The sequence below is a fragment of the Camelus bactrianus genome, chromosome 29 (assembly GCF_048773025.1).
Source record: "Camelus bactrianus isolate YW-2024 breed Bactrian camel chromosome 29, ASM4877302v1, whole genome shotgun sequence".
In the NCBI taxonomy this organism is placed as follows: domain Eukaryota; kingdom Metazoa; phylum Chordata; class Mammalia; order Artiodactyla; family Camelidae; genus Camelus; species Camelus bactrianus.
In genome coordinates, this window is record NC_133567.1 from 9505466 (window position 1) to 9526701 (window position 21236).

General features: G+C 39.7%; 1 long non-coding RNA gene across 1 annotated transcript in view; it reads left to right on the plus strand.

Annotated features, from left to right (window-relative positions):
• The window catches only part of LOC123613044 (uncharacterized), a 117732-nt gene that overhangs the window by 85264 nt on the left and 11232 nt on the right, over positions 1 to 21236 (plus strand). The window contains exon 3 of the long non-coding RNA XR_006720380.2: positions 11777 to 11826. This is a non-coding gene — a long non-coding RNA (uncharacterized LOC123613044). The remainder of the gene's footprint in view (positions 1 to 11776; positions 11827 to 21236) is intronic.

Sequence of the window (21236 nt, forward strand, 5' to 3'; positions counted from 1 at the left end):
GTTTGATTAGTCATTGCTTTTCTTTTATTCAATATTTTGTATTTTGTTAACAACAGCTTTTTGTTTGATGTATTTATCTTTTCCTGATCGCTAAATTACGAGCCTCATTTGTCTCTGTTGAGCTCAGACCTGAATTTACTTCCATCAGTATTTTATCTCTTCTTGCTCTTGTTTCAGCTTTCTTAGATGAGGAACATGAATATATTCTCTGTACATTGTTGTACTTTATTTTATATGTTTTTCATTCATTCTTACATAAATAAATTGAATTGATATAATTTAATTTCCTAAAATAAATATAAAATAAGACAATTCAAAATGTTTCATTTCAATCAACATTAAGAGGCATTAGAGAAAGGGGAGAGAGAAATGGACCAGGAATTTGGGGTAAGTGAGTTACTATAATTGGACACCAAGTTCCCTGTGAGTGGAAGATAAAAGCAAAGATTGAGTTGAGGGTGAGGAGTTGGATGATACTATCTGAAAGAAAGTCACACGGGTCTATTTAGGGCAGCGTAGTCAGACTTTGTTTTTCTGCTCCTTAGCACAACAAAGGGTTTCAACATAATCTCAGTCTCACCAGTTACTGTGCTTCGTTTGTTCAGAAGGATGGGTGTCCTCCCAGCCCACCTCGAAATGCACCACAGGAAAGATTCGTGGTTCAGCAAAAAAAGTCACATGGGCACTTGCTGCGCTACGGAAATCGATGCATACGTGAGTGCTATCCAAGTGTTTCTTCTGTGCTTTCTGCAGAGTTAATGCTATACAGGGGCAAAGCTTAAAGGAACTAACACTGGTCGCGTATGGAACACTCTCTGTGCCAGACCACCCGGGTGCGTTCCATGCGTTGTTTCGTCTAAGGTCCACGGGGTGTTTGTGGACAAGTAGCCTCATTGTATAGGTGAGGAAATAGGCTTTGAGGAGATGGGGCAACAGGCCCCAAGTCACCAGCTAGATGCTGGTAACTGGCAGAGCCAGGCTCAAACCCTGAGCGGCTGAATGTGCAGAAGACTCTGCTGTGTGTATGGCCCTCCTGAACTCCAACTCCAGGGAATCTGACTCTGGAGGTTTAAGGTGGTGCCTCGGAGGCTGCGTTTTCCAGCATCTCTGGTGATTTTGAAGCGTGGGGGAAGGAGGGCCCATACTCCAGCGGATTGATTTCTAAGCCCTTGCTGTTTCCCACTCCGGAAAGATCACTTTTCCCCCAGAGCGCCCCACGGTTTCTGTGTGAAAGTTTCCCAAGGCAGGTATGAACATCTCCATGTAGACATCATGCCTGTTAATGAACTCACTGGGTTTTTTAAAAACATTTTGACAATGATAACAGTAGCTGCTGCCTATAGAGCTCTCTTAGGGGCAATCACGCTCCGTATACACTGTATCCTCAGACAGCCTCTCAGATCCACGCAGCCCTCCGTATCCGCGGATGAGCACCCGCAGTCACCAAGCCCTGACTATGTGATTTTGAGCATCCGCAGATTTTGGTATCACCGGCGTGTCCTGAAACAAACCCCCATGCACACCCGCGGATGACTGTGCTGTTTTTATCTCTACTTACTTCTCAGTTAGGAAACAGGGAGGAACAAGCATTTGAAGAAGAGTTTGCTCTCCAAGGCTTTTTTTTTTTGTTTTAATATATATCTGCACTTGATACTGTTTCTGGGATTCGTTTGGCTGAAAAACAAGTAGACTGTCAGGACTTTCTGGAACTGATAAGGTTTCCCTTAGAGTTTGCCTAGTGATGCAGCGACAGCTACCAGACTGGGTCACCAGACGTTGGACAGGCAGCTGTTCGGAGGGTGTTTCAAGGAGGAGGTCAAGAGGAACACTATAAATATAAAAACTTCTTAACTTGTTTATAAATTTTGTGAGTAGCGTGGGGTCAGGGACAACTCTGCAGTCTCAGCCATGAAAATTATTCTTTGCAGGGTGCAGTAAAACACTTAGGACTTTTACTAAGTTTGGAAAAGCTGTCAAAGGAAAATTTTCCTCAAGCTGAATTAGTATGGTCAACCTTATGAAGGCTTTCATTTTCGTTGAAACTTAGATAAACAATAAAACACACTACACCGTTAAGTAGGGTGCTGCTCTGTATCTTATGTCAACTTGGCTAAAATTTTGCTCCAGAGTTTCCCTCTTCGTTTAGATATATCCATTTCTTCATCCTGCCAACATTCAACCACTGAATCTGTTAAAAAAAACACCTGATTTATCTTTGCATCCCCAAAAATAAGAAGGTGTTGGTACAAAACAGGCACTCCATCAGTGTTTATTGAGTTGTATTAAGTGCCTTCAGTACAATCTAACCCATGATAAAAAAAAATATATGCAGGATACTAAAATGTATGTTCACTGCTCACAAATTGCTTATAATTCACCTTGATCCCTGACATTTTCATCAGGCCATGTTGCAGGATGATAAAACCTCAATTTTCAAATGAAGATTGATTAAGAGATTAAATGTTTGGATAAAGGACAAAATTACTGACTCTAAAATAGAACTTGGTGACCCTCTAGTTCAAAAGTTTGAAGACTCTTTTTTAGTGGCCAATCCTTTTTTCAAACAAAATTTTATATGGAATTCCACAATGTTACTCAGCTAAATCTGGCCAAAGAGTGCATGGAAGCACTTCTCTCCCTGGGTCTCTGAGGAGCTTCCCTGTTCAAGCTGAATCTCCTCATTGTGCAGCTGAGAAGAGTTAAGGCCAAGCAATATTAAGAAATTGACTTCCCAAGGTTACATTGCTGGTTAGGTCGAGAGTTGAAAACAGAATCCACATATATTACCTCCCAATTCTTTCTGACAGAACTCAGGCCGGATAGGAGAACAGTAAAGTCCAAAACAGGCTTTGACCAAGATGCAGAAATGCAGGTATGGGCAAATCACCTGGGTCAAGCATGGGAAGGTAAGAGTCACACTGCAAGTAACACGGGCCGTTAGCATAAAGAGGCCAAATTGATGAAGGGACAATTCTCGGGACAAGAGGCTCAAGTGTGATCTGAGAAGAGAGCTGGCCTGGCTTGGTGACTTCTCTTGCAACCTGAGAACATGTGTAGGAGACTCATGGGTGGTGATCATTGACAATTACCTTTTAAGAATGGTCTAGCCCTTGTGGGCAGCCTGGTGGTCATAGAATTGCGTGAAGTTCAACATCCGATACTTTCCAGATTATGTACTTCAGGGGTACCAGTCCTAAAGTATGTAAGTTTCTAAATTATAAATTGTAAAACTTAGCCCCGGATAGATATCTTTTTTTCGATCGGCATGGGAGCATCTAATTTTGCAGTCTCTCCCGAGGAACGGTGGCCTCAGCTGTCTTCTTTTGGGTATCTTTTAGCCCGCGTGCACCTTTTAGTCTTTAACCTGATGTGCTTCTTCTCCCTTGCCTTCAATTTCTACTTTTCTCCCAGTGTCTTTCTGATTCTCATATGTCAAAAGAGGATTATTGTTCAACCTTGCAGAATACTCCAAATTTATCAGTGCCTTACTGGATAATTTTTCAGAATAAAATTGACCTAAAATAAGTATGGGCAAGTTGAGAACCCTGGCTTTTGTTTTCATAGTTAAAGATTGAGCACTTTTAGCTTTTGCAGTTGCAGTCTGTTACGGGCCTGTGATGGAGATCTGCTGGAGGAACAGCTCCCGATGAACAGTTTGTTTCATGGTAGTGATATTCAGGAGAAATCTAGGACTGCTCTGGAATCCCTGAAGGCTTTCCTTTCTGTAGTTGGTTGAGCTGTCCTTCCAAACCAGGATGAAAGCCACTGGCACAGTGATTTCAGAAAAAGAGTATCTCCTTGCAGTGCACCTGGCTGGTGGATGGATTCTGGAATTTAATTTTTACTGCTGCCAATCTCTTGACCTTCAAAACACAAACATTGATCCTGGAAAAAAAAGGGTTTCATGGTTCAGTTTCATGACTTTCTTCCCCCAGTTGGACCACTGATTAGGGACTCTTCTTTCCATTATAGACATTGAAGATTTTTAAACATCCAGAGGGACAGAGACCCCCTTAATGAAATTCCAGAGGGGTCTAAGTCTTTTTATATGTCAAACATAGTTCCCATCTCTGTCCAACATGGCTTCTCTTTTTTCCTTTTTCGTTGCTGGCTAACGTGACACAGTCTTAGTCTCTCCTAACAAGTACTACCCGCCTTCCTGTGTATCTACAAGCATTTCCACTCCTTTCCCTCTGCAAGCCATTGGCTGATTCTTTTGTCAGCTACTCAGACTGGGAGAGTGTGGGACCAAGTACACCTATCCAAATTAGCCACTGCAAAGACAAACAGAAAGATTCTAAATGTTGCATTTGATCATTTTTTCTGTAATCTGCTGTTCATACGGATGCTTTGCATATGTTGATGAAATATGCACTTTCCACTGCCCGGGGAGCCAGAGCCCCTCACAGCAGACCAGTGTTATCTGGTCCCAGGGGACTGCGGCACTCCAGAGGGACACTGTCACACGGACTACCTGCTTCAGCTCATCTCAGCGACAGTGATCGCCATATGTGAAACGGCAGGAAAACAGATGCTGTTTTTCCATTTGTGAAATCAAGTTGTTGGAAAGTAGTCAGATTTCCAATGTACGAAATCTCATCTAATCAACCTACGGAGACAGTGTGAGCTTTCTCAGAAATATTTGACAACACTCCTTAGTATTGGTGACTAGACGTGTATGAAATCATAGTGCCACAGTGATAATCCTTTTCCCATACTTGTATTGATAATATCTGTTTTGATGGCTGAAAATGGGGTCCCTAACTTTCTTAAACAAAGGAAATACGTAACCCAGTTTTTACTGGCAAAAAGGGCTTCCAGGCACAGTCTCTCGGGGCAGGGGAGAGTTACTGTAGCATCTCCCCTGATGACAAGGAATAGGAATCTAGAGATTCACAATCCTCTTCTTATCAATTCAAAAGTAAGATGTCCACAGAAGCCCAGTAAGTGTTCTGTGATTCACTCCCACCTCACTCTTGCCTGTATCTTGAGGACTTACGTGACCTGCCATTTGTGTAACAAAATACTTTATTCTAGCTGCTTGGAAAGCTCCTTTTCATTCATGAACAGTGACCTGCTTCTCAGAGTCTGTGGCTTGAGCAAAAACTCAGTTAAAATCTGATTAGGTACAGCGTTGACCATACCATGTCTGGAAGGAAAGAAATGTTGGCGAAATATAGTCACTTACAAACCAGACAACTGTGGATACTAATTTATCTACAGTTATTTTTTAATTTATAGGGAGAAATGTACACAACAGCTGGATATAAGCAATATAAAGTTCACATCCAGGAGCCCGGCTTCTAACCCTGTTTTCCCTTCAGTACCTGATTTGCTTATAGCCTGACTTAAACTTTCTGCCTATAAAATGTAAGCAATAATACATCAAAAAGTTGTCACAATAAAAACTACAATAAGCTTTAAGAGCTGAAAATCTACAGAATGCCCAGGCATTCATAAACTCTGCTCTTCCTCACTCAGGGGTTTGTCCAGAACACGCAGTATCTGACCCAGGAGATGCAGCTTCCTGGAAGACTAACATCCCCGAGATGACAAAGAAATAAAATGAGTGTGATGACTTCATAATGGCAAAAATATTATAGACGCAAACATTGCTGTTTGTTCTGAAGGCAAAGACATTGTGCCTACTTACCGTAATGTAAAAGTTAGCACTTGAGCTGGGCTTTGCAATGTGGAGATGCAATCGGTTGGGGTGTTTCCACAGGAAAGAAACAGCTCACGAGCTTCAGGAGATGACAGGGGAGCACAGGGCGTTTGCACGGTGAGGGGTTTTAAGTTAATCTGACCAGAGAAAGTTGAAGTTTGGTGAAGGAGAGCAAGGGAAAAAACACAGTAAGTTAAGCCCAGATCATGAAGGGTCTTGAGTGATGGTCTAAGGAATTCAGATGCGATACTGAGCAATGGAAAAGTTAGATGACGTTTTGCAGCTAAGAGCCAAAGTCAGAGCTCCCTTTGCACAGATCAACTTAGGACTTCGGCGTCTGGCACCGTCTGAGCCTACTGTGGACTAGCATTCTTCTTGCTTATTAAAAGAGGAATGGACTATAGGAAAGAGTCTTGCAATCCAGGAGGAAAGACCAGAAAGACGAACAGTTATAAATAAGTGCCAGGACAGAATTAGGCACTAAATTGTGTGGTAACAACAACTGTCATTGAACTTCATAGTCTATGAACCACTTTCACAGCATTAATCTCTGCTCCTCAATGAATACTTCCTGAATGAATGAACAATCAACTCTTTGAGGTAAATAGGAAATGTAAGGAGTCTGATTTCATGTGGGCAGTAAGCGCTGATCTGGGACTCAAAGGATTTCAAGGTACCTAATCTTCTGCTTTCTGTAGACTCATATGCAGGAGTTAAAGGGAAAAGACATATCGCTGAATTCCTCTGCCTTTAAATTCACTAAGTACTACTGAGGGATGAAAGAGAAGAGACAGATTATGCTGGACTATTGGCCCATGAGTTAAATATTTCTCTAGACAAAGCTTTCCTTAAGTGGATGTTTAGTGACCAGGTAGTGTGACTACTGTTGGATGTGATAAAAATCTCTTTCATTAAAAATCGTGGGCCCATAAATGGGATCATTTCTCAGCCCTCTTGGCAATTCTGAGAGCCACCCAAGAGCCTTCCAATAAACTGGCTTTCTTCTTAAATCAGCAAAACTGATTTGGGCTACTAAGAACCCTGACTGATATAGTAATTTTACTAAATAGATGTTGCAAAGCCCTGCTGAGTTTCTGTGCCTAACCAAGTGTGAGACCCACATCAGAGTCCAGGCTCGCTGCATATTATGTATCCTTGGACATGCCACTTAATCTGGATGAGAGTATTTTATATCTATAAAGTTCAGAAACAATTTCTATCCCATCTACCCTTAATGAACAAGTAAATGTGTGTAAAATTACTCTGTCAAATATAAATCAGTGTATGTAATAGAAAGAAAAGTTATTGTATGCTCAGAGTATGATAATTATTTTGATTTTATATCTCACCAATTGGTAAGAAACTAATAAACAGATTATTTTGGATGTTATTCTAAGAAGGAAAGTTAATTTATTCCTGATCTTATGTTCTACTGTCCTCTTCTATATTCTCAAGACACAATGGCTCAATATTGTTCAAGGAAAGGGAGAAAATTCTCCCTCTTGTTTCTCTGAACGAGGCTAAGAAGTCCGCAGAAAACTACTCAGCCATTCCCATGTATGATGGAGAAGCTAGAATATTCCGGGGAGCTTAAAACTCGATATAGAAGAACATCCCCACTCTATGGGAAACAAGTAGCAGAAAGCCTACAACTCAGCAGTTTGTTTGCAAAGAGCTGGGAGGTAAGCCAATGTGTGGCAGCTAAGTTCATGACCACCCCACTCACATCTTGAAGGGAAGATACTCACCTCCCTCTAGTAAATCTTCTCAGTCCATCTTCCCTCAACCTCCCGCTCTTCACGTTTGACAGATGACCAGGAGTATTACAGCGGAAGCCGTGTGCTGAGACATCTGTAGTAGGGAGGGTTCAAGGCATTCTGTGGGCAAGTGACACTTGTGTTGGCTTTTGGCCACACTGAGAAACGTGGAAACCAGGCATCCAAGTTGATTGGCCACAGTTCCAAATTGTGCAAGCGCCCAGGCTATGATGTGGCAGAAGGATGTTTTATTGAAAGGAACAAACAGACCACAAACGTTTTGTAACTGTAACTGGTAAATGGCAATTGCTTCAAGTCTCACCCAAACCCAAAATGTTGCTTGTGGAGGTTGGATCTCTGAATGTGGTTTTATGCACCATCCCTGAAAAGCCCTTGTATTCTCCACTTCTCTTCATTTTGACAAATATTAAATGGCCATCTAGCATAAAGTAGGCCCTGAAGACGTGAGGAATACATGGTCTCGTTCCCCTGGGATTTACAACGTAGAGGATTTTCCTCTGTTGGTGTGAAAATTCCACTGAGTTGGTCTGACCTCTTATTTCTGCCTGAGCAGCAGAGAAGGGTACTTCCACCATCGCTGTCTCTGCTTTCAGTTTGGAGTCCTACACACATTACCGCGAGGAGTGTGTTCAGACACAGGAACCCCTGTAGGGGTTTCCAAACGCTTCATTGTCCTTTAGGACAGTAGCTCCATTAACAAAGGCCGGGGCTTTCTATCACTGTTTCATCACTGTAACAGTGCGACAAGTCCTGTGTGGTACCCAGCCATCCTGTTGAGAGGACTTTCCTATTTGCTGCATTTCTGAAACCATTTGGCGTTCTTATTGGTTTATTTTATAGTAGAGTGACCTTAGGTAAATATATTCTGTATTTGTTTAGTTTGTCCAAGAGGAATGGGATCCAATCCATTATCAAATCCCATCAGTTCTGCCTTCAAAATATATCCTGAAATGACCATTTTTCTCTCCTCTCTCCTTATTTCCACAGTCTGAGCCATTGTACTGTCTTGCCTAAAAAAATAGCAATCACCTCTGGCGTCTGTCTTTTCTGCTCTTACAAGTCTGCACTCCACACAGCAGCCAAAACGGTATTTGTAACATGCAAGCAGATCCTGTCTCTTCCCTGCCACCAGTCCCTCCGTGGTATCCCCTGGCTGAGTCAGACTGAATCCTCAGGGGGCTGGTGGTGGGAAAGGAGGTGAGAAAGTCAACCTGGAGTCAGGTTTGGTGAGCCCCCTTCCCTCCCACTCAAGCCTCCCGTCTGCTGGCCAGGCCAAGGCAGATCCCAGCAGGAATTCTGAGCTTGTCTCCCCCATAATTCTCAGGCTTTGCTTTCTCCCTTCATTCCATTCTGCTCAAATGCCACTTTCCTGCCCCGTCTGGGTACCGCCTTCCCACTGCCACCAGCCTTTAGCTTCCTATTCGTCCATGTTGCTTCATGAAATTTAAAACTCCCTGACCGTGTAGAATCCATTTATCTCTTCCTGTTTCCTCCACTGAAATAGAAGCTCCAAGAAGGCAGGGATATTACTTTGTTCACTATTGTCTAGAAGAGGGACTGGCACAAAATAAGGGTGTCCCATAAATACTCATTGAATGAATGAATCATATTTCATCCTTACCAAAAATTATGAGATAATCTCAGCAGCAGAGAAAGCCGAGGTTCATCAGGGTTAACTCATTTGCAGTTCAATACAGAACAGATCCAAAGTACAAATTCAGTACCTCCTGAGGTCAGAGGCCTTGCTCATTCCTCCAGAGTTCTTTGGATAATTAGTTTGGACATTTATCCGACAAATATTTAGTAAAGAATAGATTGAAAATGTATTTGGGAGAACTATCTCAATCGTATTTGAATTTTATAGTTTAAAATCTATAGAGAAGAAATAACTTTTCCAAATTATCAGCAGCTCTCCTGGAATTTCTTCAGCATCGTGGGTACCAGGAGCCGGGCATCAGCAGCCAGCCTCTCCACTTAGCTGCATAGCCCTCCATCTGCGCAGTCTTACTGTCCACTGCTCCATGCTCCTGCCCTAAACCATAGTCTTGCATCATAATTGGAAGTGGATATTTTAAGATAAAAGCTGTACCTGGCAAATAAAGAAACATATTTGTTCTAAGTTTAATTAAATAAGTCTGGGCAGCCTTTTTGCAATATGGAGTTTAACTGTCAAATTTATGTTAATATGATCTCAGAGAATGAAGCTGCTATAAAAGTTTCTCCCCTCACCCCTCGCTTAAGCTCCTCTGTTGCCTTACTGAAGTTTCTTTAAATTGGCAGTGTCTTATTAAAATATCGCCAGGTCAGTTCTGCAAGAACAAGGCAGTTAAAAATAATCTAACAAATTCCAAATGTTAGCTTAAAGACATCAACATGAATAAACTGCAATCGTATGTATCATACAGAGAGAAAACTGTCACAATGGTCGAGTTTTCAGCATCTCTTTGGAATCACTCAATGCCAAGCTCTCCTTTATCTGGTTAACACAGGATTATAAAGATCTTCTGAGCACTCTCAGTATTATACAAAGAGCCTTTCATTTCTCTGAACATCCCTCTCCTTTTTTTTTCTTTTTTTTTTTTTTTTTTGCGTGTGAAAAAGATGTGCCATCCAATTTTTTTTATTTTGTGATTTAACAACAACAAAAAAAATGCTAACAGTTTGAATCATGAATCCTGTTGTGGGGACCGAGTTAATTAAAAACCTGATGTATACATACAGCTGATCCTACTCACCCTAATGAAGAACATTAATTCTAGGACATGTGTGGCTGTAGTCACATTGCTACAAATTACTGGACTCTTCCCTTTATCTGTTTCCAAGAAAGTCTCCCCCGGTTAGTTAGGAAAAAAAGAAAAATATGACGCCTTAGTTCTGGGCAGCATAAATTACACGCATCAATCAGAAAAGCCTAAATTAAAATACACATTTGGCAAACAAATATGAATATGTTGATCTCATCTGTGAATCACAATGATTTAGTGCCGGTGCCGACCCCCCCACTGTTCAACCTGAAGGTCACCGTGAGCAGCCCCTTTCTCATTGAGAAATGTTTTCATGTCTTTGAAGGATGCAATTTCATATATGCTCTAATGCTCAATCTAACTAGTGATTCCTATGTAGAGAGACTGACTTATTTTATAAAGAAAATGCAGGCTCATTTTTATTTATGTAATCCAAAACAGATAGCTAAATTAAAATGTGGGGGGAAAATGCAGCGGTTTATGGGTCCTGGGCTGGGAATTCTCCAATGTGTTTATGATAGTTTCTAATCTAGCAGAATACCATTTGTGAAATGGAATGCTACACCTTTCCGATATTGAGCGACCGTAAATCAGTCTATTCTTATCACCTACTGCATGCATTCTTGGGGCAGGGGTAATTGCTAGAGAGATGCTTGTTTCGTGGCGGACCTGAAGGGAGATGATCTTGGGTCTTCCGGGCTGCCATTTCTCCAAAATATCAGGAGGCAAAGCAGACAGGTTGAGGAAGGCAGTGATCTCCCTGGATAGAAGCGTGCTTTATGTTATGACATTTATTTTGAATATTCATGATGTATTTTCTTGCTAAGATTTCATTCTCATAACTACAAACCAGTACAATGATCCCATCTGTATTAAAGGAGGAGGCTGCAATTCATGCTTTTGATAGTTTGCAACTCAGTGCTGAGACCCCTCGCAGCGAGATGGAAGAAGGCAAACAACAAAACCAAGCTAAACCCGCACAACATGCGTGCTTTCATCTGCAAAGATCTCCTGAGGAACTTGTGAAACTTCAGATCCCTAGGCCTCACTGCCCCAAATTCCAGTTCAGGAGGTTTGGAGTGAGGCCTGGAATCTGCATTTCTCACAAGTTCTCCAGGTTATTTCTTATTAAATGTTATTTAGGACAGACTTTGAGAAAGACTTCTAGAAAGATGAATGGGTGAAAAAAGATCAAGTGATCCATAATCACTTTGTTTTGAGCAGTTTGACCGAAGGTTATATTAAGAGATGAAATCCTGAATTGGGACGAGCAATTTGTGTGCAAATTATCACTTTAGACTGAAGAAAGGAGGCTTCTGGAGGGATGTATTCTGACAGTTGTTTTACACTGAGGTGGGGGTTTTTTTGGAGGAGGGGTGGGCAGGGGAAGTAAGGGTTATCAGCAGGGAGCTGCCCCGATTAAGGCACCTTTGGGCTGCAGCAGCCAAACTTCCCAGATTTTTAAAACCAAATTCCGGTTTGAAGCATTCAGTGCTATTATCCCCACACCATGTGAACCAACTTTTGATTCAGGAAGTATGATCGCTATGTTTCTTGAGCAAATTCTCAGATTGCATTTTACATTCTAGGGTCCTAAATCATAAGCTTGAAAACTTCTGGAAGAAAGAAGACCGCGAAGGTAGGGTGAGAGAATGATCAATTGTTACCTATTCTGTGGGGGTGGAGGGACAACGGGATTGTCTGTTCCTCCTGTGATGTAACTGAGAAACACCGACGTCCGGAAAAGTAACATGAGGTGACAAAAAAGATGTTTGAGAAATATTGTATCTTAGGGAAAAAAGGAACCTGAGTCAATTTTGCATAGATCCATGTGGATTGTTAAGATGGCCAGGATGAATGGGTTGGTTGTGCTGCAGTCTGTTCATTTGGCTCCGACAGGCACTGTCAAGAGTGACTTGGGTACAATTTTGCTCTGTGCTAATTAGAGTTGGTCAAATGGTCCTCTGATGAATTTCCTCCCCTAGATAGAATTTGAGAGGATATACAACAACAAAGTAATTATCAGGGGTGCCAATTATCCAGAGGGGCGTCTACACTGGATCCGGGGATATAGAACCTGGTCTCAAATTCTTAGAAATTTTGCACCCCAACTAATGCAGCCCCATTAAAAGTCCTGTTTTAGTGGGCACACAACCAATAGTGCATATGCTGATAGCATTTTCACATACAAATCTGATAGTTAGGCACGCCATTACCCAATTTACACATGCAAATGCAGTAATTGTGTGCACTGGGTGCTCGGGGAAGCCTGGCACACACCCAAAAGGGAGGCCTTTTCAAAGCTTGGCCAACCCTCCAAATTCCTCTTCCACAGCAACTCACGATACTGTCTTACCTCTATTATACAAAATTCTATGGGATGCTGGGAGAAAGGATATGTGCTTTGTGTATTTCCCTCAGTGACTGAAACTTTTTATCTCTGTTTGATTTGGATATGTCTTAAGTTCTCTTTCTTTTTCTTCAATCGACTATAGACTTCCTCTCCTTTGTAGTAATTCACCATTTTATTTCTCTGCTTTAAAAAAAAATTCAACTCTAATTAGAAAGTACAGATTCTCTCATTATGACTTATTCTCATCTAGAACTCAAAATGAGAATGATTATGAATTGCTGTAATAAATGATTTGCACTTTTAAAAGAATGGAGATTACTGTTTACAGCTATGTGCACGTGAGTTTACTCCAAGATGCATTTGATTATTCTAATTTACCGAGCTGCTGCAGAAGCAGCCGTTAACTGTTTCCTGTTTCTTTGTTTACGTGTTCCAGATATCCTGGGGTCTCTTGACTACTCAGGCAGGTCAAGGCAGGCAAGTAATTTAAAAAATATAAATAGGATTGCGTATACTTGCTTCGCCAGTGTTTTTCAGAAGGGAAGTCTAAGAGCCTGACATTGACCATGGCAAGATTTTTAGATTAGCCAAAGGTAGCAGAAAAATCACACTAAAGAACATTTTGCCAAAACTGGAGAAACGGTGGTATTGTGAGAGATAAAATTGTGATGGGAATTTACAACTTTTATGTATTCATTCAGAAAAAAATCATGCTGTGTGTTTACCACACTCCATGTACTGTTTGAGGCATCCTTTTATCTCCGAGCTCTCATCTCATCTCTCTTAACATTCTATTTCATCTCTGTCTGCCCCTTAACGGATGGGATTCTCCAGAATTCCAGATTTCAGTCCTCATTTTAACCATCTCTTCACGAGAAGCTGTACCTTCATCTCTGACCTCCATACATATCTCTTTCTCCAGACTAGACTTCTCTTCTAAATTCCAAATCTGTGTTTCCAGAAGCCTTTTCACCTTCCCATATAAATATTCCAATATACAGAAATTGTAGCAGATTCAAATCAGGATTTATATCTTCCTCAGACTTCATGTTAGAGTCAACTTTTGGTCCTCTCTGTACCCTCAGTTCACACATCCTGTGGGCCCCTGAGTTCAGTAATGCTGCAAGTCAAGAATGTTTCCTTTGAAGTCTGTCCTCTCAGTGCCCTTCCCACTGCCTGCCTGAGTTTAGGACACTTGCAATAGTTTTATAACTGTCATCAGTCTCTCCCCAAGGTTACTCTGTTTTCTCACTCCCGGGCTGTCTTCCCAAAGCACACTCTGATTAGATATCGCTTTGCTTAGCGCTTTTAATTTCTCCTGCCATAGCCTTGCTTGTGTCCAAATGCCATAGTTTCCTGTACCAGGTCCAGTTGCTTTACACCTGACAATTCGCTGTCACTGAAAACCCATCAACTTTCACACCGCAATGCCGCTGCTCATGCGGGTAGGTTCCTCCCTCTTTGTGAGTGTTAGCTTTCATTCTGTTGCTTTCTCTCTCATCATCCTGCAGAGTCCACTTCAAATGCCTTCTCCTTTATGAGACGGTTAGAGCACCTATTCCAGCAGCAGAACACACTATGCTTTCTCCTCTGTAATAAAACTGCTTTTAAACCTATCATGGGATGTAATGTTATATAATAAATCTTGATAAATAGTTGCTTGTTTCCACATTGAATTGTACATGTCTTAAATCAGAAACTGCCTTTTATTGATCACCTGTCAATGTTCTCTCACCAGAGACAACCAAGAACACACCTGTAGATGAGGTTGGGTTTGTTGCTATTTCAAGGAGGAAGAATATTCACCCTGGGGCATATTGCAGTTTTAGGACAAATTATGTATAACATTTGAGTTTGTGGTTGTTGCTTTTGGGGAGTAATTAGGAAAGCAAGCCTTTGTTTTGGGTTTGATGCTGACTTGAAGTTGAAGTAATTCTGATCAGCAATCTTAGAAGATCTCAACTAGAAGGAAGAAGATATAGACTGAAGTTAAAGGTGTAATTGCTAAAGAATCAGTAGTTACACATATTAGCCATGTTAGGGGATGCTTGATAATTTTGTGGTTTAAAAAACGTTCATGTTTTGTTTGTGTTCAGACATGATTATGGTGTGCTCTTGCTTTTGCCTTGATCCTTCGTGGTCACAGGAACAGTCTTCCCTGATATTAGTGTTCTGTGGAATCACTTATGTTTAACTGGGGAACACCAGTGCCTGGCAACCCCAGACACCGATAGTGCCAGACCAGGTTCCAGCCGCCAGGTTCTACTTTTCTTTTTCAGTCCTCCTCTTTAACCAAGGAAAGACAAAGACAGAAGTTGGGATATTAATCCATGATACTCGAATTTTCTCCATTGCCAGGGTTTTACTGATCATGAGCAGGAGGGTGTCCAGAGAACATAGTCAATCTTTGTACAAGGGTTAATCCATCCTTTTCTTTCCATTGAGTTCTTGAGTCACCCTGTGTGACAAAGGCTGTGCATTTAAGGCTCTGAATAAGATATGTCAACAATTGTACCACAGTTACCACAAAATAGTGATTGTTAGTCCTTGTATCGAGTCTTGGAGCCAGGAGTTTAGATTATAAAACCTATGCAATGAAAACACGTACCAGAATCAAACTGTGCGTGTTGTTTTTCTTAGCTGTGGTTTGTTTTACTTGCCTGGTAACCTGTATAGGTCAGGTGAGGAAGCATTTACTCCAGGACACCTCCTTCTTAGCTAGCTGAGAGAAAACCAGTGGCTATTGAGTTGTCCATGACAATGCTGAGTAATAAATTTACAATTGTTTGCTGGGTTTCCAGGGAAGAATTTGTGTTATTTATAATGTTTGACAGAATCAGAGACAAGTTTCAGACCACCTTTTACAGATGTATTATCCCTTCTGTGGGATAACTGTAGTTCACATGGCAGCTAATAATTCGAATGAATCCGTAGGATTCAGTGTGTAGCAAATGCATATAAGTTTGACATTCATTTAAGGAGTAATGTCCCAGTGGGGCAAAGACTATATTGAAAGTAAGAATAACATTTCGGATAATAGATGTGAACCATTTTCTTTGTTCAAGGGTGTAAGATTTCTTGAGTGGAGTTAAATAGTCCACTTTTAAGCAGGCTGGAGTATCTCTGAAGTGGACAAGCCAGCTATTACAGTAATAATAACCCAAATATTAATTTTTATTTCTGATAGGCTAGGTTTTGCTGATAAGATTACAATTACTTCAATAGGAGCCTTTAATTGACATGAGGTCAAGATCTAATTTTTATAGGACTGAAAGGTTGGGACTAAATGATGTGAGGTGTACTTAAGTATCAGAAGAGGACTGTAAAACGGAATCCATCTTCTGCAGTGTTTAATACTTAATCAATAATTAATAAAATTTGTTGGCACTAAGTCAAATTCAGAATGGCAGTTATTCATTTTTTTTTTAATGTTAGAGTTTTGATTTTGCTTTAAGTGGCAAAAGACCATGGGAAGTTTAAAGTAACAGGACAAAGATAAGGAAGATAAGTTTGAGAAATTTTTAGTTAATAAAGGATGTCAACAAATAATAATAGGCAATATTAGTAGGCTCACAAAGGGTAAGAAAAATATGTTGAAGAATCAGAAAGTTAATTTTATCCCATTGTCTTGTATAAAAGCCATTTACTTTTCCAATCACCAGCTTGTTCTAAAGTTTTAAACAAGAGTTGTCTACTTACGTAGTTGTCACTTGCAGAGAATTCCTAAGAATGCTGTAAGACCCCTTTATGGAATAAATGTCCAATAGTAAGGAGGAAGGAATGTATGTCTCTGAGTTGAAAACATCACCCTCATGATTAACATCTTGGAGTTTTACTGCTGTCTTATTTGTTAATAGTACCTGCTAGCTTCTTTTTCATCAAGGCTCAAGGGCAATTTTTCTCTTGTGTCTTTTTTCAAAAGAACAAATCTGTAGATTTAAGATTTTATAAAGGCTACTTAGACGAATGTTTTAGAAAGGCAGCTCTCACCTACTGGTGACAAGACCTTTGGTATCATACCAGTCTATTGCATTAAGTAGTCATATCAGCTTGAAAAGGAGTAGAATCTATGACTGAAAGTAATTTCTAAAAGCCTGAGTAATTCTCTTGAGAGACAACTTGTGTGCCCTAGAAAGGATCTGCCTTAATCCCATGAAAGCTAATGACAGAACTTTGGGCCTTGGACGTTTAGTATATTATTTAGTATCATGTGCAGTATAATGTAATATAACACCAGTGTATCATATAATGTTTTAAAATTTAAAAAAATCCATTGACTTGTATACATATTTGTATATTTCTATAGCTATTCTACCTATTTTAAGGAATCATTTATATAGATTATCTTTAATCAAAGTGATTATTTAGTTTAAAAAAAAAAAAGCATTTCTTTTTCTTTCCAGACACAAGAGAAAACCAGAGAACAAAAAATGATGAAATTATTTAGCTACTCTTTTACATGGACACTTATTTAAGAAGGCAAAAACAAACATATATTATGTCATTTAAAATCATTTGCATATTTTGTTATCTATTGTCATTTTAAGAAATGAGTAAATTAAAATTAGGTTCAACTAACCAATGTTTGTGCCTGTTGCTTGTTTAGAAATTTTATAGGCTTCCAAAGATTGCTTATTAATTAAGTTAATCATTTACCTAAGGTCTTAAATTTGGTTAAGGATCTGGAAATTACTAATTTTAGTTAACACTTTAAATCATATGATTTGTAGGATTGTAAGAATTTCACACAATTAAACCTTTAAAAAAAAGTCCTTCATTATTATCATTCCATTTAGTTGAGTACAATTTAATACATATAATTAAAAATTTTAAACAAGCTATGAAAACAGTGACATTCTACTTAATTCACCAAACTAATGTAGGATATTTAGGAAGGTTAAATCATGAGAAGTTTATTGTAGTGACATTATTCTCATACAGTAAACTAATTTTTCAAAGTATTTGAATCATGGGTAAAGCTCATTTTTTATCTTAGAACTAAAGCTTTTTCTTATCTTGTAACTATAGTAATAGAGGCTACTATATAAATATTCATAAATAGAAAATCAAAATACATAAAGAGAAACACAAAACAAAACACGTAGAAAAACATGGCTAAATAACTAATTTTTACTTTCTTTGGGACATTTTAGACTATTTATTTGGACCAAATATTTGAGTGGGCACTTAACAGATTTTTTAAATCAGTTAATCTTTAATGCTTCCTGAAAGAATAGAAAAAGGAGGAAGAGGAATAGAAAAGTAATGAGAGGGAGCCAGCTTTATAAAAATATGAAATTATTGCTATAAAAAGTAATTATATGACATGGTTATCTACCTAGGCAAAAAGCAGAGATTCAACAACAACAACAACAAAGACTCCTGGAACTAACAGACGATTTTATAATTTACAATAAGCAAGGTTGCAAGATAGAAGATTAATATACAAAAACAATTGTGTCTCCTCTGTAAGACAATAAAGTTTCAATGTAGAAAAACAGCCTGACATACATACACACAAAAGAGAGTGAAGTACAGCTGATTTAGACATAGCTTGGGCTCTTGACAGTTTTATCTCAGTTTAATTATGACTAAAAAGCCTGTACTTAAAAATCTCTAAAATTAAAAAAAAAAAAAAAAAAACCACAAAAATCCGCAGTGAGGGCTATGTCTCCTCTGATAAACATAGTAATCTTTTAGGCAAACAAGTCAACTTCTAAAGTGTCTGCTTTTTATTCTAAGCTAATCTCAATTTAATAATAATCTCTTTCCTGTCCAAAACTCCCCGAGGTGGCCACTGAAATTCCAAATTATCCCTGGTGCTATTGTGACTGTTAGGGAAAGAAGCATCATAGTGAGGAAACATGGAGGAAGCGGGTGTTAGAGCTGGAAGAGGCAGAGTTTTAGATTGAGAGTATCCCATCAGAACTGTACATAGTGGGTGCCTTGTGCATAGTGGGTATCTTGTACATTGCAGGTGGTCGTCAAACAGCTGTGGGTTTAACTTGAGGAGGCAAATAATGAACTGATAACTAAACTTGTGAAATACTGAAGTTATGTTCTTTTTCTTCTTACTGTTTAAATGTATTTGCCAGTAATTATTCACATCTTATAAGAAAACTTTAGAATTTTTATCTCTATGTACCCCTGAGAAATACTAACTGAAAATTAATTAAATGAAAAGAATATTGCCAGCCACACCAGCTCTGTGAAGACATAGAGAAGGATTGTTTTGTTCGTTGCGCTCCAGCCCAGAGGGGCAGCAACTCCCTCACACCTTATCAGCAGCAGTAAATTGGCTGCCTCAACCCACTATAATTCTCTTGGGTGAGTGTCGTTACACATCCGTTATTTGGATGCAGGTTGCAAGTGTAGAGAACTAAGCGGCTATATCGGGCTCAAAATGGAGAGACTGTCTTCAGAGATCTTAACTGGTTCATTTTCATTGTGACAAATGCATCAGAGAGAATTGAGGCTAACAGAAAAAGAGAAAAGGAATCGTATTAAAATAACTATAATGGGACTCTTTACTGGTGGTAGAGATGCCCGGGGCTGATGGAGAATGACAGCGTTGTTTTCCCGCTTTGAGACTGGGACGCGATGAACACTGAGACATCCTTGGGCAGAAAGACGGTGAATGAGGCTCACTAGACTTGAACAGGTTGGTATATGACTATGGGGTTTCTACTAAGTGGCCAAAGAAAGTGTCCAAGGGTTAAGGCAGGCTCAGTAGTGACTCTGCCAACAAGTAGCATTGCAGCTTGTTCAAGTGGCAGCAAGGTCACCGCAACAAGAAAGTGCGGCCCCTGGATAAGAATCAGGGGGAGGCAGGCACCATCTGGATTCACCCATCGGAGCAGCGGGCTTCAGTTACTCAGCAAGTGCTCGAGGACAGGCCCGAGTTCTTCAAACAAAAGTGAGACCAAAGCTGCAAGCCCCACCATTGGGACCTGTCAGTGGGGAGAGCGGGGGCTACACAGGCAGTGAGAAGACCACTAAGATACCTTGATTTGGTGGCTACTCTCGACCCCACTGTGGAGAACTGAGGTGATACGAGTGTGGTTCTCGGCACATCGTGATTGCCTCTGAAACCGAGCAGAGCGACACATTCTTGGGAGATGAGGTAGGGACTTATACAATGTAGGTCATATGGGTAGAATGCTATCCATCTATTAAGAAAGACCTAATCTCCTGTGCATCCGCTGTGCCCTGACCCCAACACACACACATACACAGCCCCACCTGTCTTCTTATGTGAACAAAACGAGACAAAAGAATGATGTCATTATTGTTATTAATATCTTCTGAGTTCAAGGACATAATCCTATGGAACACATCTCCTTTAAGACATGTATCCCAAAGGGTGGAGGTTGGTTTCCATATTTCCAAAGCATTAATTACATGTCTTTTGTTCTTAAAATATGAAACACCAAATAGCTGATAGATCAACAGAGATGAGAGGAAAATTAAACATAATATTTAAGCATTTCATGTAGTTATAAGATGCTGGGTACATTTTGACCTATCCATAAGTTACAAAGCTTTTCTGATTAATTTACCAGACCTGTGAAAGCCATATAAGCTAGGTACTTTATAGATAGAGTATTTCTTAATGTCTTAATTTATCATTGGCAATGAACTACAGTGTCAATCTTGAGAAATGCCTTCTTCTTCCCCATCCATCCACTGTTGGTCCCTGATGAGGAGTTGATGCCAAATGGAAAGAACCCTGGTTCTGGTGTCAGGCAGATCCAGATTTGAAATTGTGTCCTGCCCCTTCCTAACTGTGCAAATTTGAACAAGAAACTGGGTCTCTCTAAACCTGTTCCTGTTAAAGACAGATTAAAATGGCTATCTCAGAGGGTGGCTACAAAGGTGGATATACAAAACGCCCAGCACACATAGTAGAAACTTAGTAAACATAACTATTTTTATCAGGGAGAGAAAGCAGCCTAGGATAGTAGAAGAAAATGGGATTTAGCTCTAGGTTAAATCCCAACTTAGCACTCAGTAGTTTAGAGAATTTAAGTTCCCCGAACCTCTGTGTACTCATCTTAAAAATGAAGATAATAATAGGTACCTTATGGGCTTTTTTTAAATTTAAACAATGCACTTGGCATAGTATATACCACATAATAATCATTAAATAAATGATCGTTCACATTAGAATTATTAATATTATATTACATGTCCCAGTGGGAGCCCAGGTGGAACATACTTACAGTAACTTCCTGGTTAAAAGATGAGTTTACCCTATTTCACTGGCTTCTTTTGACTTTATTTCTCTTTATTTTGATTTCCTCATTTTATCCTTATTCTTACAGATTAAATGCAGATCAAATGAAGAGCTGAAAAAAAATTTTTTAAATAACGTTGAATCCAAACTGCAGACATTTAGTTAAATTTATTTAGTAAATTGAGCTAAGTAGATAAGATTCTGGTTTCTTCTTATTTGTCTAAAAAAAAAGAAAGAAAGAGAAAGTAGGTTGTGTTCTGGCTTCAGGCAGCAAGATCCTGCAGTTGAAATGGGAATTGAAATGGCCTTTAAAAACTAAATGAAATGAACAGTCTTACAAAGGGAAAAAAAGGGAATTTTTCACAAGTCCTTGGAAACCAGCAAAAAAGCATCAGAACCATTGTTTTCAGTAATAATTGTGATTACTTGGTTAAAATACCCTGTACGAGAAGCTTTCTAT